Genomic DNA, 17,010 nt, shown 5'->3' on the forward strand with positions numbered 1-17,010 from the left:
CGACATCCGATGCTGTTTATATCAACGATACCGACGCGACGCGACTCCCGGCACAGTTGATGCGCTAATCAGTGTCTGGAGAGAACTGGGGCCTTCCTCTTCTCGCGCAGCGTTCTTATATATAAAGCCGCGGTGCGGACAGCCAAGGGAACGCCTGATCAAATCCGCTCTCCCGACTAGCCGCTGGGCTAGTAATGCACCACTTTAAGTTATCGAATAAATCATTGCTTCCTTTGCTGATGGGCGATGAAGCTCTCAATTTAAATGTGCAATCAACACACAGGTAAGTAATCATAATAAAAGTTCGATGTGGCTAAGTCAAATATTTTGGGCGAGAGAATTAATTTAATTACACTACACGCAGTAGACGAGCTCTGAACTTGCCCTTTGGAGGTACGCTATCGCTATAGTTTTATAGTTATTCAGTTGAAACCTCTCACATCTTTATGATTATAGCAGATCTCCCTTCTAGTTAAATGTATACATCCTAGCCTTATTTATTCGCCTACTTAATCTATCTTGCTTCCTTAATTTCTAAGACAAAAACCAGAAAATCATGAATTTTAACTAAAATTTTAATTTGTGAGATCCAGAATACTGTTTCTACTAAATTATTATGCAAAAGGAATCTAAATATACATTTTTAAGTCTCTAGCTCTTTTCTGTTGCGCCAATGATTTTTACAGAAAAACATCCAAATTTCGAAAATGGTTAAAGTTATTGAACTGATATTCAACACATATTGATTTAGTATTACTCCTGACATGCTAGAAACGTTTCAGGTTATTTACTTAATTTTTAAAGTATTGCGCAACATTTATGACATCAGAGCTAGTTACAGCGGACTAGGCTGGCACACAATGGAAGGACTGATGTGAATTTTATACAGCGTGAGTTGGCTGCATCCCTACATAACCCTCTACTTAATTTTTTTTAATGTAAATGGGAAAAAATTAATTACAAAAAGTGAAGCAAGAGTACAGCTTAACTCCTGATGTAAATTAAAATTGAAATGTAAACATATAGAAATATTAAAAGAAAACTGATTACCTACTTCAATTATTTAAATTGCTGGCATGTTCACTGCCTATTAAGCAACATTATCAGTCAAAATTTAAGAAAAATCAATGAAACACTTTGGTATACATATTGCCTTAGACAGACAAACACATAAAATATGTAAAATTATAAAAATCCTAAATCCATTAAATACATTTTTACATACACATATTCAAAGAAAATAATACAGTTATTCAGTATACATAAACAGATAATTATATCTTAGCAGTCTTTTCTAAACCTGAAAGAAAATTTCACAAATCATGACAATTTCATTTTTACACACATGGTTGTAGCCGCTTTGGCTGGCGTTCTACACTTCCATTCACAAGGGTAGAGGGGGGGAAGTTGCTATGGTGTGCGTCCTTCACGTCCACTCTAACTTACATGGGGGAAAGGGGAGGGGTCACTGTGAGTTGTGTCCAAGTCACTCCACGCTTTCACGCAGCTACCAGGCTGCCACTATCTGGTTTGTCCTGTAGAACAAACAAAAAGAGTGCTTCAGACTCTGTTCACTTAATATCTAAGGGTGAGTCGCAATGAAATGGGGATATATACATTTTATCTTTCAATATGTTACTGGAACAAAGTTAACAGGACTTTTTCAATTTTACTCTCATGGTTACTTAACTGTCATAAAATCGGTAAACAAATGGCTCAAAACGCCGTTAGTCACATCCTAGAGAAAATTTATGCTCAAGGCATGCAATCATAAATCCTATTTAATTTCAATTTATTATTTCTGGGCTGAAACACTGAACCAATGCTCGGTACATTCCTGACAAATCTGTATTTTATTGACTTAACTGACTCATCTTCGATTACCATATTCTTAGAGGTAGTATGAGTATATTTGATTAGTAGTTGTCTGCTCAGCTACTTTGTACATGTGAGTAACTTGTGGTAATAGTACAGTTCTGAGTGTTCAAAACACACTATGTATAGTTGACTACTAAATCCACTTATTGGTCCTCTGTTGCTGTGTCAGTTCCACATCTGCAATTATGTACTTACTTCATCGAAGTGTATTTATGCTGAGCTATAAATAATGTTTCACGTCTGCCATTATGTTACTCAATTATGTTGCTAGTGTATGTACTTATTTAACACTCCCTCTATTAACATTTAACGCATAGGATAGCACATTTATTTCATATCTATAGTGTATTGCAGCTGATCAGTTTGCTCACGTGGCAATCCATTTCCATTCGATCGGACGCTGAAACTACAGGTAGTCTCTCTCGACCTACCACTAAAGTGCATTAAGTAATTAAGGACGAGCGTAATGCTAAATTCCTTAAACCTATAGGACACCATGAGCTGCTCTGTCTCAACTAACATAAGGGTGCCTATGGTCGCATTCACGCCTTCAACTCATAACCTCAATACGTGTAGGTGTGTCACCGCACACACTACACCAAATAACGGCCAGCTCCAACCTTATAAATACTTCAGGGACGTGTCCTTCACGTCTCAACCACAAACACTACTCAGTTCTATTACACTGCCATTCCTTGCTACACAAGATGAGTTCATTCTTACAACTTATCCGCATATTTTTCATAACACTAAGCAATCTCTTTTACTATTAATTAGCTAGCTCTACAGCATACAATAGGTTTCACTGCCACTTCAGATCCTGCTTGTACACGAATTTGTATATCATTTTTTTAAATATTATTGTGGGCCCATTTCCAATAAAACAACAACTTTGTACTTATAATATTACCAAGGTTCTATACATACTTGTTACTTAAATACCTTTGCATCTTAATTACATCATACTTCTCTGTTGTTTATGTCACTGTTAGCTTTGTCACATAAGGTATTTTCTTCACTAATCGGTGGATAGAATGATTACAGAACTCATGGCTTGACAGCCATGACGGAAAATTTTTGTATTGCAAAGAAGGAGTCGAAACTTTGGTTGATAGGAAAAATGAAGAATGAGTGAAATCTGAAATGGGAAAGAAGATCTCACTCAGCTGGGACTGCACAGCTGCCACACTGTGTTGAAGTTACAGAACAACCTCCTTCTACTGAATTCATTAGTTTATTATTGGCTTGATAACCATAACAGAAAATTTAATGTGTAGGAAAGAAGAGGTCGAAATTTTAGGTGGATAGAAAAGATGAAGAGTGAGTGAGACCTGAAAAGGAAAGAAGATTTCACACAGTTGGGACTGCACAGCTGCCACACTGTGTAGAGGTTACAGAACAACCTCCTCCCTACAGAATTCATTCATAACCTTTGACCACGCCAGGTCGATTTGAAAATAGCTTATGATACCTCTTTAAGACCTGTCTCAGTTCTTCCTTCTGATTAACTGAAATTTAATCGATTTCCTGCAATTTAGCTTCTATTTTGTCCAAAATAATTGCTTCTTCTTCTTCTGTGTTTAGCTTACTTTTACTAAGATTAACACCTTCGTCCCAATAACTCCGAATTTTCAGAACTCGTATAGGTAGCTCCCAAGTTTCATCATTAGTTACTACATGTTTATAAATAAAAGGCACCATAATTACTCCAGTTATCTGCAAGGCCCTTTTTAACTGGCTTCTTTAAAAGTCAACAACACTCTGATATTTTGACAAGAAAGCTATGCCAATTAAAACCTCAATACTGAGATTATTTACAATTAAGCATGGATGATCAATTAAATTACCATTAATGTTAAAGGGCAGCAAAGCTTCTTGTTTTACCATGTTTGACACCTTGCCAGTAGCACCAATTATTCTTAGTCCTGATACCCTCATTACTGTAAGCTTGTCTTTACCAGGTAATGCATCAAAGAAGGACTGAGTTATTGCACTCACCTCACTTCCACTGTCTAAGAGACAACGTACATTGACACCCAACATATTCACTGTTATTATAGGGTGGCTTATTCTAATTTGTACAGGTGGTTCCTGAAACTCATCCAATAGTTCAAAAATGGTTCAAATGGCTCTGAGCACTATGGGATTCAACTGCTGAGGTCATTAGTCCCCTAGAACTTAGAACTAGTTAAACCTAACTAACCTAAGGACATCACAAACATCCATGCCCGAAGCAGGATTCGAACCTGCGACCGTAGCGGTCTTGCGGTTCCAGACTGCATCCAATAGTTCCTTTTGGATTTGTCTCCAACTAAAGTGATCGACATCTGTCTTCATTACATTTAGGTCAAAGTGTGTAGGGGTTTCCTGAATTACATTTTCAGCTGCCTTTTCCAGTCGGTCTATTAATTTCAAATCGAAACACCGCACGACTTCATTACATTTAGTTTGCTGAACATGAGCCAAATTACTGTAGTCTGAGCGATTCTGCGCCTCCAGACCGGGCATAACACTAGTTACAGCTAAACCACTTTCACCATTATCGTCGAGTTCCTTCGCAAGTGACAACAGGTCACAGCTACTGGGTTCATCGACCCCCAACAGGCTATCCTCTACATTCTCACTTATCTCCTGTTCTAAATCTATTAGTACAGTATCAACATCTTGCACAGGCACTTTAGATAAGAGCACATCATCCTCATCGTAAATATAAGCATGAATTTCTTCTGCTCCTTCACCTGACAATTTAGTATTTTGTAGCTCTTCCCTACCATTACACTGCTGCACCTTCTCTTTCTCTTCCCACTTAGAAAGCGTCTCTAACACGGTATCTATCAAATAATGTGAGTGATCTAATATTTCTACTGTATCCTTAGATGCTACCGACCCCTCATTCACGTGTTCAGTCTGAGTATTCTGATCTGTCTTACCAACTACTGCAATTACTGGCTTAGGAGAAGTAACCGCCTGGTGAGCGCCAGTGTCCTCATAGACGGAAACTAGTTTTCCTGCCTCGGCCTACTACTGTTTCCTTTATTTCCATTATAGTTAACTGGCACAGCATTGCTTTGCGCACTGTTGTTTACCTGCATAATTTTATTCAGAACAAAATTACTATCATTTGGATGGCATTGTTGGTTCTGATAATTATTTCTCCAATTCCTACCTCTCTTAGGATGGCTAACACTTACTGTTCTGATGTTTACATTGCCATTCTGCTCGTTCTTAAAATCACTACTAGTGTTATTAGCATTTTTGTTATTACGTGCTTGCTCTTCATTGGCAGCCACACGCTCTACACTTTCCAAATATTCAATGAAACGATCCAAATTGTCTCTAGGGGCAGATATAATTCTAGTTTGCCAATACCATGGCAGTTTGGCTTCAAGACCTAGTATTATCATTTCAGGTTTTAGGTTTTCGGCCAAATGTGACAAACGTGAGATCCATGACCTAGCAAACTCTTTAATAGATTCCTTGCCTGCATTGAAGCTTTTTCCACTCCAAAATTCTCTCAACACTTCATTTTGCTTATTGCTAGATCAATACTCATTAATGAAAGCTGTTTTAAATTCCACTAATGTTTTACACTTCATCATAACATCAGCTGACCAACGCATGGCGTCACCTGTAAATGTCTTCTAATAAATGAGATTTTCTCTCATTCAGACCAAGTTGGTGGAATCACCTCTTCAAAATCCTTCCAGAAATCTATCGGGTGGATATTGTTATCTGGATCGAACCGCAAGAACTGCCGACATCCGACAAATGCGGCGTTTGCAGCTACAACTTGTTGTATACTACCATTACCAAAAGTTACTGTAGCTGCTTTACTCTCAATGTTAGCAATGTTAGTACTAATATTTTCTACTCTCATTTCAACATTATCTACTCTTTGCACAATATGAGTAATATCAGTTTTGATTGCGTCTACTTCTGCTTGACATATGTTTACTTTTATATTAACGTATTTAAACCTATATGAGCACAGTTCAGATTCCGCCTCGATCTTTTCTGTTAACTTGTGCTCAAGCTTCGCATCTTCCATTTGGAAGTCTTTGCGAACCTCAGAAACTTCGGATTTTACTGTTTTATACATTTCAGAAAATTGTTGAGCAACCTTTTTCTTAATATCCTCATGATTGTTATCAGTTTTATAATTCAAACTGTCCAGATCCTCTTTCAACTTATTGCAACCAGTCTTGAAGGAAGTTTCTAATTCTGCTTTATTGGATTCTAATTTATCGTCCATTACCTCCAATCGTTTATTAAAATTAGTTTGGCTGGCCACAATCCTGTTATTTACCTCAATTATATCAGATTTTAACTCAGCTGTCATTCTAGCATTATTGGTAGCTATTGCTTGAAATATAACATCTAAATCAATAGTCCCAGTATCTTTGGGTTGCTCACTAGCTGGTTTTTATCATACTCACATGACGAAAAACTAGCTCCAGTACCAGAATCATCAAAACGAAATGAAACATCTGATTGATTAGTCATATCTAACTTCTCCTTTTTAAACTCTACCACCTCTGAGGGCTGTTTCGTTTTGAACTCATCAGGTAAACTATCATCCAATAAATTAACAATTTCTGATTTCTGTTTTACTACAGGGGTCTCTATTACTGAATCATTGCCCCTTTTCACATTACTGTCAGGAGAAAATACTTCATATTTCACTTTAACATCACTATTTTCATGCATACTTACACTTGAAACGTTGTCTGGATTTACAGTTCCCTCAACAGACATAGGTTCTGATTTAAGTTTAACCTCAGCTTCTTCTGGCGGTTCCATCGCCGACAGTCTTTTAGTGCAGATTAGTAAAAATTTTAACAGCTTTCCACTTAACTTCGTTCCTTCTGCACGACGTATGGCGTTGCCAGCGTGGCGTACCAGGATTACTGATGCGACGCGGCACGTAGAACTGCAGACGGCACCTCGACGGCTGCTGTGTGGCCCGCAACTGCAGGCGCGGCTCCGGCTGCTCCGGTGGACAACTGCGGTGAGACGAAACTGGCTACTCCCAATGCCGGCAGCGCCGCTAGACTCAGTGCCAGCTCCGTCAATCCAGATGCATTGTTAATCCAATTGCGTCGTCCACATGCACACGTAACACTATCACTGTTCTATTACTGAGATGCGTGTCGCATTTCACTCCCGAATCCGAATATTTAAAAATCACTTTCACTTTTACTCAGTTTCTTTCCCGGTCGATTGGCACCATTTGTGGGGCGGTGGGTGGAATAATTGTTAATTTTCCTATTATTTATTTAATGCTATTGTTTGCCGTTCTCAACACTGGCTCTAACTACAACATTGGCAACCAGAAAGTGATTAGCAAAACGTGAAGCCTGTAATTAGAATTCCTAGTGCCTACTTCATCTGAGAAATACATTTATAGCTATGGCTTATAGCTCTGAGGAATTAGGAGATTGTCTGGGATTCATAATCAAAAACGATTCTCTCTAAAACGTACACTACTTTCTGAAAGTCACAGACCAAAAAAGAATCCACACAATCCAACTACCAGAGAAGTTCAGAGTCTAATGCGCTGATGCAACTATAACTGTTCAAATTAAATGTTTAAGTGAATGCTCGCCATAATTTGGTGATAATGTTCATCAAACGCCACGCTAAATAATGGCAGAATGTCTGTCCCGCGGCGGCACGTGAAAATACGACATACGCAAACTGAAGATAGATCATTAAAGTCATCCCAGAATTAACACTTCACTCGAAAACGATTTCATGGTTACGCGTATCCCGCGTAACTTATTACGGCATCCGAGGCTGTTTATAGCAATGATATCGACGCGACGCGACTCCCGGCACAGTTGATGCGCTAATCAGTGTCTGGAGAGAACTGGGGCCTTCCTCTTCTCGCGCAGCGTTCTTACATATAAAGCCGCGGTGCGGACAGCCAAGGGAACGCCTGATCAAATCCGCTCTCCCGACTAGCCGCTGGGCTAGTAATGCACCACTTTAAGTTATCGAATAAATCATTGCTTCCTTTGCTGATGGGCGATGAAGCTCTCAATTTAAATGTGCAATCAGCACACAGGTAAGTAATCATAATAAAAGTTCGATGTGGCTAAGTCAAATATTTTGGGCGAGAGAATTAATTTAATTACACTACACGCAGTAGACGAGCTCTGAACTTGCCCTTTGGAAGTACGCTATCGCTATAGTTTTATAGTTATTCAGTTGAAACCTCTCACATCTTTATGATTATAGCAGATCTCCCTTCTACTTAAATTTAAACATCCTAGCCTTATTTATTCGCCTACTTAATCTATCTTGCTTCCTTAATTTCTAAGACAAAAACCAGAAAATCATGAATTTCAACTAAAATTTTAAGTTGTGAGATCCAGAATACTGTTTCTACTAAATTATTATGCAAAAGGAATCTAAATATAAATTTTTAAGTTTCTAGCTCTTTTCTGTTGCGCCAATGATTTTTACAGAAAAACATCCAAATTTCGAAAATGGTTAAAGTTATTGAACTGACATTCAACACATATTGATTTAGTATTATTCCTGACATGCTAGAAACCTTTTATGTTATTTACTTAATTTTAAATGTATTGCACAACATTTATGACGCCAGAGGTAGTTACGGCGGACTAGGCTGGCACGCAGTGGAAAGACTGATGTGAATTTTATACAGCGTGAGTAGGCTGCTTCCCTACAGAAGGAGACAAGATATCAACGATTCTGTAGTTGTGAAGTACCAAATCTGCGGTGAGTGGATTTAACCGGAAACGGAATACCTGAAGAAACTTGTGTATACGCTTCATTGCTAGGTTGAGGTCGTTATCGAGTGTTACATAATATTAAAGTTATATATCATGAGCTGTGGGTGGAGGGGTTACTGTTTTTATGTCCAGTGTGATCATTTGTACAAGAGTTAGTTGTGAAGATTCAATAATGAATTCGAAAAAATAAAGTTACATGTTTTTTTCTAAGGTACATGTCTGTTGTGGTTAACACTGGGACTGTGTCGATAGTCTCGCGTGTGATTGTTGACTTCCTCTACATTTGATTTTAATATGCAGAGCACACCACGTGTATTTTGTTTTTTTGAAATGTTTCGCTAATTGAACCATGATTTACGTTCAAAGAATATTCTTAAGAATTTATTTTATTTTACTAGCGTTTCATGAAGAGCATTAACACATTTAATCACACTATGTAAGTGGGACTAATGACCTCAGCAGTTGAGTCCCATAGTGCTCAGAGCCATTTGAACCATTTGAACACTATGTAAGCGTGGAAGTAGTTGCCAGGGAGTAACTGATGAAATCATAACCAAATTCCTTTTAACAAATGGGAATTTTATTCACTTTAATAGTGCCTAAAAGCATTTTTTAAAAGAAGCAGATTTAAAATTATAATCAGAAAGCACCCTCTAAATATCTAAGTTACAATTTATTCAGAGGCAGAAAGAAACAAGTGCTGACTGTATGAGCTTTCGGGCAGAGAACCTTGCTGCTCCCTTTTGACACGGCCACTCACAACAGCCTCTGAAAGACTACACTGGTGCAAATGTGCAACACACCAGATAACTTTGTGCTAAGAGTTTTAACAATTTACACAAGCACACAAACTATGCACCCCCTGTAGGAGGGATGGAAATGGTGTAAAACACTAACAATTAAAATATTAACCTTGCCACTGAAGGTGCAACTTGATTTTAACTTCTAAGAAAAGTCTTACAGTGAAAGGGTGGCAACTTTATATGCTAAAATGATCATTTAAATAAAAGACCATGAAATGCAATCTTATATAAAATTCTACAAGGTTGGCCAAACAATAGTTAAGATGCTCTACAGTACACACATACCGCCTCTCAAGATCATAGGCAATAATATCAAAGTTTCCAAAGATCAAAATGTATTTCGGGTATTAGGCCGTTACACTCCAAGCAATAAATTCGTTAACACACCAAATCCGACAAACATGACAGAGGCAGCTACTAACGCACGATAGATTTATAGGGAGATTACCGAACAACTCGAAGCGCAGGTTGTTCTAATCCGCCCATACTCCGCAAGGGAAAAAGGACCATCCAGTTTATAAACAACGACCCTCCCGCGGGTGGGCAAACGGAGAAGAATTGCGGGACGACCCCAAAGCAAAACGGCTTGCGAACTCACTAAGACAAGAAGTAGATTTTAACAAGAGTAAATGAAACAACATATCACCAATCACTTCAACGGACGCAGGAAGGCGCGCCGATCTCCCGTCTCACGGCGTCGCAACTTGCACCGGCCAGACTGATGTCGTGGGTTGACTCCTGTTGCTCTCGTGTCGACCGCGAAGCCACTACCCCTCGCTATACGCCGCGGCCCACTGGACTCACGTGGCGACCTCACATGCGCCGACGCTCAAGACGGACAAGTCATCTTGTGTCCGAGTGCGCGACCGACCAACCGATCGATCCAACCGCCAATGACCATTTCCTGAGCAAACTCGAGTAGTCTGGCGGCCTAACGCGCAGATGCAGGAACTAAGCACAGACTGGGCGACCACTCGCTGAATTCTCTTACTGGTGGAGTGGAAAGACTCTCATTTTGCCGCCTTTAAAGGTTCATCCGAACGACAGACACTAACTGCCTAACAAATGCGGACGAGAGACAGACTAACAAGCTGGGAACGAGAGACTGACCCAGACTGACCGACTGGCGAGCTCATAGCGCCCCTTAAATGCACGTGAACAGGCAACCTTTCCCCTCTCCCACCAGAGGGAGACACCAAAGCTGCGATTGCCACAGCGGCGCCACCGCCAGAAACGGAGGGCGACTGCTTCACACTACGCGCTGCGGCGCGCTCTTCAAAACAGCAAATTTACCACGGCTCTCGAATCTAATTTTATTTCTTGCATTCTGGCACAGTGAGAAAACCTGGATAAGCGTCGTATTTTTTTCCGTTTACTTATGGATTCCTCGTCTGAGATAGCCTGATAGTGCCCAGTGGGCGAAATTAATTAATTATTCAGTATTTATTTGTTCTTATAACCAAAGAAACGGTACTTTTCAGTCCGCATTTAAACTACTGGTTATTTTAGTCAAGTTCACTATTCATACAGTCATTTCTCACGCACAGCAGCCAGAAATGTGTCCAAATCCGACCCGAATTAAACAACGTTTCCACAATCATTAATTCCACCACTAACATTAGTTATTACATTCGGTCCTTCCGGTGGATTCCAAAAGAGAAATTGCTCGCCAGAAATGCTCAGTGGCTGAATACTGAAACATGTCACGCAGATACTATGAAGGCCAAATTTTCAGACGCGAATACCATTCCTACAATACAGTTCTAAAACTTCCAAACTTCACAAAACTGTCCACAACTACATCAGCGTTAATCACGACACGTATCAGACGCGAGGAAGTCAGTATTCCTTAATCTTAGACATTATTTTGACTCGCACTAGTAACATGACCGTCCGCGTTCGAAGCTAGCGAGAGACTGCCCTGTTGTGGCCTCATACCCAGTGTAACTATCAGGTATCGAGCGGGAACCGTCTCTGTTCTGATTGCCTAACCACACTCGTTGCCAATCGGAATGCTCGCTCATGATCATACTCGAGCCAAAACTGGCCTGCACCAATCCTTACACACAGTTGCCTCTACGTCATTATGATATACAAATATTAAAGTAATGTTTAATAAACGAAAATGAAAAGGCAATAAATCTGGAAATATCCTTTACAAACAGATTATACTTCAGTTGACTTTCTGGCTGCTCTGTTACAATAGTAATCACACCTAGACATACATGACCAAAGTGAATAAATTCCCTATGAACATTTTCTCACGACAGGCTTGCGTAACTTTTGCAGGTTACTTAAGACGGTATATAATGCAACATTAAAGTTTGACAAATGTCCCATGTACACAGTCTAATTCACTCACATATACTCCCACAATAATCTTAGACACCAATAATAATTTTGCCTGATTTTTATATTGCGAAAACGAAGAATAATTAAGATTTTAATATGAAAATCTCAATTAATTCTGCACTCTGTGAGATCTGTTTATGTTTTTAGACAATATCAAAAGATGAACTATTATATTTCCTAACTGAATTTAGTTTCCTAAGTATCGGTTTTTGTCTTTTTCAGCAATTTCTTCTATCTCTGAAACTATGGTAGTTATAAAGCTCAAATTTGAATAGAATCTTCTCCTGGGTGTCAAAAGGAAGTTTACCGATTTAGAAAATGATTCAATAATATTTAATATCATTTATTTGGGTTCTTATTGGTAGTGAATGTACGCGTCTAGTAAGAGACATTGGATAGCCGGCCGGTAGTGATAGATGCGCGTGTGTCTCCCAGTTAGGCCGGCAGATATCAGCCCCCGAAGTTACATGCAGCTGGGTATCCTAAAACAAACGTTCGCTCGGAACAAAGTTGCGACGCTACAGGGTGGGGCAATTTTCGTTTGGTGTGCTACTGTAGCAAATGATAGGGGTTACAGTTTGTTCCAGGGCTGCACACTAGTACCTTCAAACAAATGCGCTGTGAAACTGAAATATTGCACCAAGTCGTGTTTCCGTCGCGGCCATCCAGTTGAGCCTGCACGGGTCAGCCTCTCACCTCTTGCCGGCGCGCACTAGTGGCGGCTAGTGGGCTGAAGTAGCGCCAGACCGACACCTGCTGGGGAGTTCCAACTCAGCGGTCGGCAGTTCGGAACTACGGAACCGAGTCGCCCACGTCATCTGCATGCCAGCGTCGGAGGCGCCGTCAAGGAGCCACTGACAATTCTACGGCGCTGTCCGCCTGTGGTACGCAGCAGAAGGGGCTGCACTGCTGGAGCTGCGGCCGGAGACCACTGTGGATGAGCTTCAGGTTCGGCGCTGCGCCTCGTTGGCGTGCTTGCCTAGTTATTGGCATCGGCGGCAAAGGTTTTGGCCACGGTCGCCGGCTGAGTGTCCTGCACAGCAGGCTGCGAGCCCGTCGATGACCTGAAGGTCACGGGGGAAACATATACTGGGCAAGCACAGTGCCGTTCAGCTGTGAGCATTGTGGAAGAAGCGGCTGTGGACTACAACTGGGACTGTTGATAATATATGTACATTTATCCTAAAAATATTAATATACATCGGCGGTACTCTTTCTCCAGTACATCGATATCAAAATGGCAGTATCGAGAGACGATACTTTTTTCACAATTTTCGGTAAATATTAGAAGTTGTTCTTTTGAAGTTTTAGCGCAACATAATTTTACTTTGACAGTGTTAAAATGGTTCAAACGGCTCTGAGGACTATGGGGGATATAAAACAGATACAGTGGAGAAGCAACAATGGCTCTGAGCATTATGGGACTTAACTTCTGAGGTCATCAGTCCCCTAGAACTTAGAACTACTTAAACCTAACTAACCTAAGGACATCACACACATCCATACCCGAGGCAGGATTCGAACCTGCGACCGTAGTGGTCGCGCGGTTCCAGACTGAAGCGCCTAGAACCGCTCGGCCACCCCAACCGGCTCGGCCACCCCAACCGGCTCTTTCACGGTGTGAAGGAGTCTCATTACTTTTTGAGCTTTCATCACGTCCAGTATCTCTTCGACTATGTGAGTAAGCAGACGTGGAAGAAAAGAAGAAGTCCGACTGCACTAGCGTGGGGTTGCTGAAAATGATGAACAAAAGTGGAAATGACAAGATCGTTGTGTGCGGTGGCCGGAGACGTGTGAGGAGAAACGCTGACAAAATCTACGCTCGGCGCTACAAACAGAAACTGCAACGTTTAACTTGACCACGTAATTTTGATGCTATAACTGCTAGCTCGCTGTCGTTGGCAGAAATGAAAATAGACGGGAGTCTGCATGAAGTGTTCTGTACAAATCCGATATACGACGAAACCGAACGACGAACCCACAGAAAACCTTTTTTTTTTTGTGCCACTTACATGCGAGTTACTATTGTCAGAAAAGAGGTTATCGCCAAGCGTGAACGTGCTTCGTTTTCCTTTCAGTACTTGCACCAATGTGGTAGGCAGGCTGCTAGTTTGTTGGTGTAGCCGAATATCTAATAAAAGGCCAATACTTAAATACGCAACTCTAAAACCGTCAGTATGTTTACAATGTGCAACCGATATTTTATAGGCAGGTTCGTCGATATTTTTTCCGCCGATATATAGAACTTTTCGTCGATATTCCGTGTGCCGATAATGATATTTTTTAAATATAGATATTTTTAAAAATATCGAGAAATCTAACCACTGATGTGCGGTAGTGGACAGAGTCTTCCATCCGGCACCGACAAGAAGTCGGCCGCTAGTAGTGAGGGGGGAAGGACATGGGGAGATTCTGGTTATGGCGATACAGTGCGGAGAATGACACCACGTGTACTTTCGCGCAAACTTGCATTTGGCGGGCACTGGTAGAGAGTCTACATGAAGAGCAGAGATGTGCAGAGGGATCGGTGAAGTCAGTCTGACATTGTTTGTTGTTGCTGCGAAGCATGGCGAGGAATGTAATAGTGCCACAACCGTATTTACATGGCCTTGTTGTTGCTGTCTACGTTTTCCATTTTTGTGTTGAATTTGGGAAAACGCAAGTTCGTTGCGTGATGACTCGGTGATAGCGACAAGTCATTGTACCTTTTGCTTGTTAATGCTTTTTCCTTGTTGGTTCTGTAGTAGATATTTAAGCCTGGTACAGCCTTGTCGATGTACACGTATCGGTTCCTGTCCGCTGTCGAGGCCTGGCGCAAAGATATTCATTGACTACTTTGGGTGAGGGGGACGCGCGCCTCGTCCGTGGAAAAGAGATTAAGGAGTGCGCAGCGCAGAACGCAGGGACGTGTGTGAGGCCTTCGATCTCATCGAAGCGTAAGCTAGCGTTTTTCCTACTTTGGCCGTCACTTGCAGTGTCCACACCCGATACGGCCATCTGACTCTTGAACCGACCGCAGACCTCAGCGTACACTAGAGAGAGAGAGGTAGACAGGAGGGGGGGGGGGGGGTGTTCGGGTCATCCGGCGACTGTGTCGGCCTGCTGGTCGTGGCATGATGTGCTGACGCCGTGCTGTTCAGAAGCTGTGCTTCCAACCTTCCCTCCCACATTTAATCAACGGTTAAAATTCACCGGATTCCACATAGAAGTATGTTTTCCTACAGCTCAGCCAAATTGTGTTTTACTGGCACTAATGTTATGCAGACTACTGTACCTTGGATTTAATTCTAGTAGCGACGAAAAGGTGCTTTGTTGGAAGCGTTAATCCAGCCTGTGTGCTCTGCTTAACATTAATCTGTAAAACTCTTTCCCAAGCTGTTTTCTGGATGTCAAAAACAGAAATAATTTTTCTGTAACTTGCACGTTCCACCCAGTTGTACTGACTGGAGCTGCAATTGCCTTGTAAGCTCTGTGTTATTATATCTGCTATCCTTAAGACTCGATTTGTAAGCCTTTGATAAAGGTTCATCACGTTGCAGTTTTGTGAAAATGAATGCTATGACTTCATTAGTTCTCCTAGGCAGACTCTGTTTTACTCTGCGTGTGTAAAGTTTTGTTAGAGACTCTCTACGGTAAACTCATGTTCGATGCTCTCTGAGAAATTAAGTTTACTGAGCCCTGAGAGGTTTTACAGCCTTAATTGTTAAATCTTCAGTGGGATAGGGCCCTCGCTAAAGTAACGTAAATTTACAAGTAGTTGAAGCTCTCTGTTGCTTTAAGGGCAAAAGTCCGCTGAGTGCTTCATTGTTTTCGACAGAAGTTTTTTGTAAACAATTTTTGTCAGTGTGAAGTGGGCCAGCCCCAACGCAAAAGTTACACTAATTGCAGAATAAATTCATTAATGCTTGAGAGGCTGAAGTCCGTTAGTCCTTTTTTAAATTATTTTGCTCAGATTAAAGGGGCACTATAAATTATAGATGAAAGCTTCAGTTTGTCTAGTAGCAGAAACACATTCATCTTCCCAATATTATGTTTTTGGGCCGTGGTTCCCCTGTTTTGTCTATTCGGTCAAATCATCACTCCTGTTATATGTCTAGTTAGTTCTAACTGGCAGAAGCCTCGTACAAGTGTAAGTGACTGGACAGAAGTCCTCTGTGTTTTAAAGTTAGCTGTGTCATAATTCTCTAGAGATTAAGTGTGTTTAGAACCAAGTACATGCTGTAGTAGCAATTTATGCAAGGCTTGTATTGCAACTTAATTCTGTAAATAAAGGTTCAGTGGCTTACCTCTTAAGGATCTCTGCATCCAAGGAAACTTGTTCCATGGTTAAATCTTCACCAGCACCATATCACATGTAGATTACGTTGTCGTGTTTGTTGCCTGTCTGGGATACGGTGCAGATCATACTACTGAACCACTTAGGTTGATACCCTCTTGAAAAGTCATTTTTGGTCAGAAGCAGTACACTTTTATCTCTGTACTGTATCCTTGTGGCTTATTATTTTTTACAAGGTGTACCAAAAGGTACGTCCCATGTTACATGATGTGGTGATTGGAAAATGAGTAACATGTGAGCATGTTTTGCTAATAAAAGTGTGTTCGAAGACGCTTCGTGTGCGTGCCTGTGAAATGTGGACGAGGACGTAGGCAGTCTGAATCAAGCAATCTAGGCGAGGAATAAATTAGAGAATGTAAACTGTAATCACTCTGAGCTGTTGACGTGCTAGGGCCTCTGAAAGAGCACTGCAAGTAAACAAACGAGCACAGAGAAGCATGACTGTGACGTAGGAGAATTTACCTGTGGACTTGCTGCATTTGTTACATGACTCACACAGCACTCCACAGTCTTACGTAGATGGCAATGTGCAATAGTGTCTTGTGTTCCATTGTTCAATAGTGGACATTCAGGGTGACAATTATTGAACTACATGAAAGAAACGTAAATTAGTTACAAACTACTGCGTGCACACAATTTATTCAACATGTAAATGTCACTACAGGTATCCGGATTTATGTTATGACACGTTCGATATATCTGTCATCAATGGCGATGATGTGGCGCAGACGAATAAAGAAATTCTGCATGACCCGCTGAAGTGTCGAAACATCGATGCTGTCAGTGACCACCTGAATGGCTGTTTTCAGCTCCGCAATGGCTTGGGGTTATTGTTGTACACCTTGTCTTTAATAAAGCCCCACAAAAAGGAGTCGCATGT

Source organism: Schistocerca serialis, chromosome 5 (assembly GCF_023864345.2).
Source record: "Schistocerca serialis cubense isolate TAMUIC-IGC-003099 chromosome 5, iqSchSeri2.2, whole genome shotgun sequence".
In the NCBI taxonomy this organism is placed as follows: Eukaryota; Metazoa; Arthropoda; class Insecta; order Orthoptera; family Acrididae; genus Schistocerca; species Schistocerca serialis.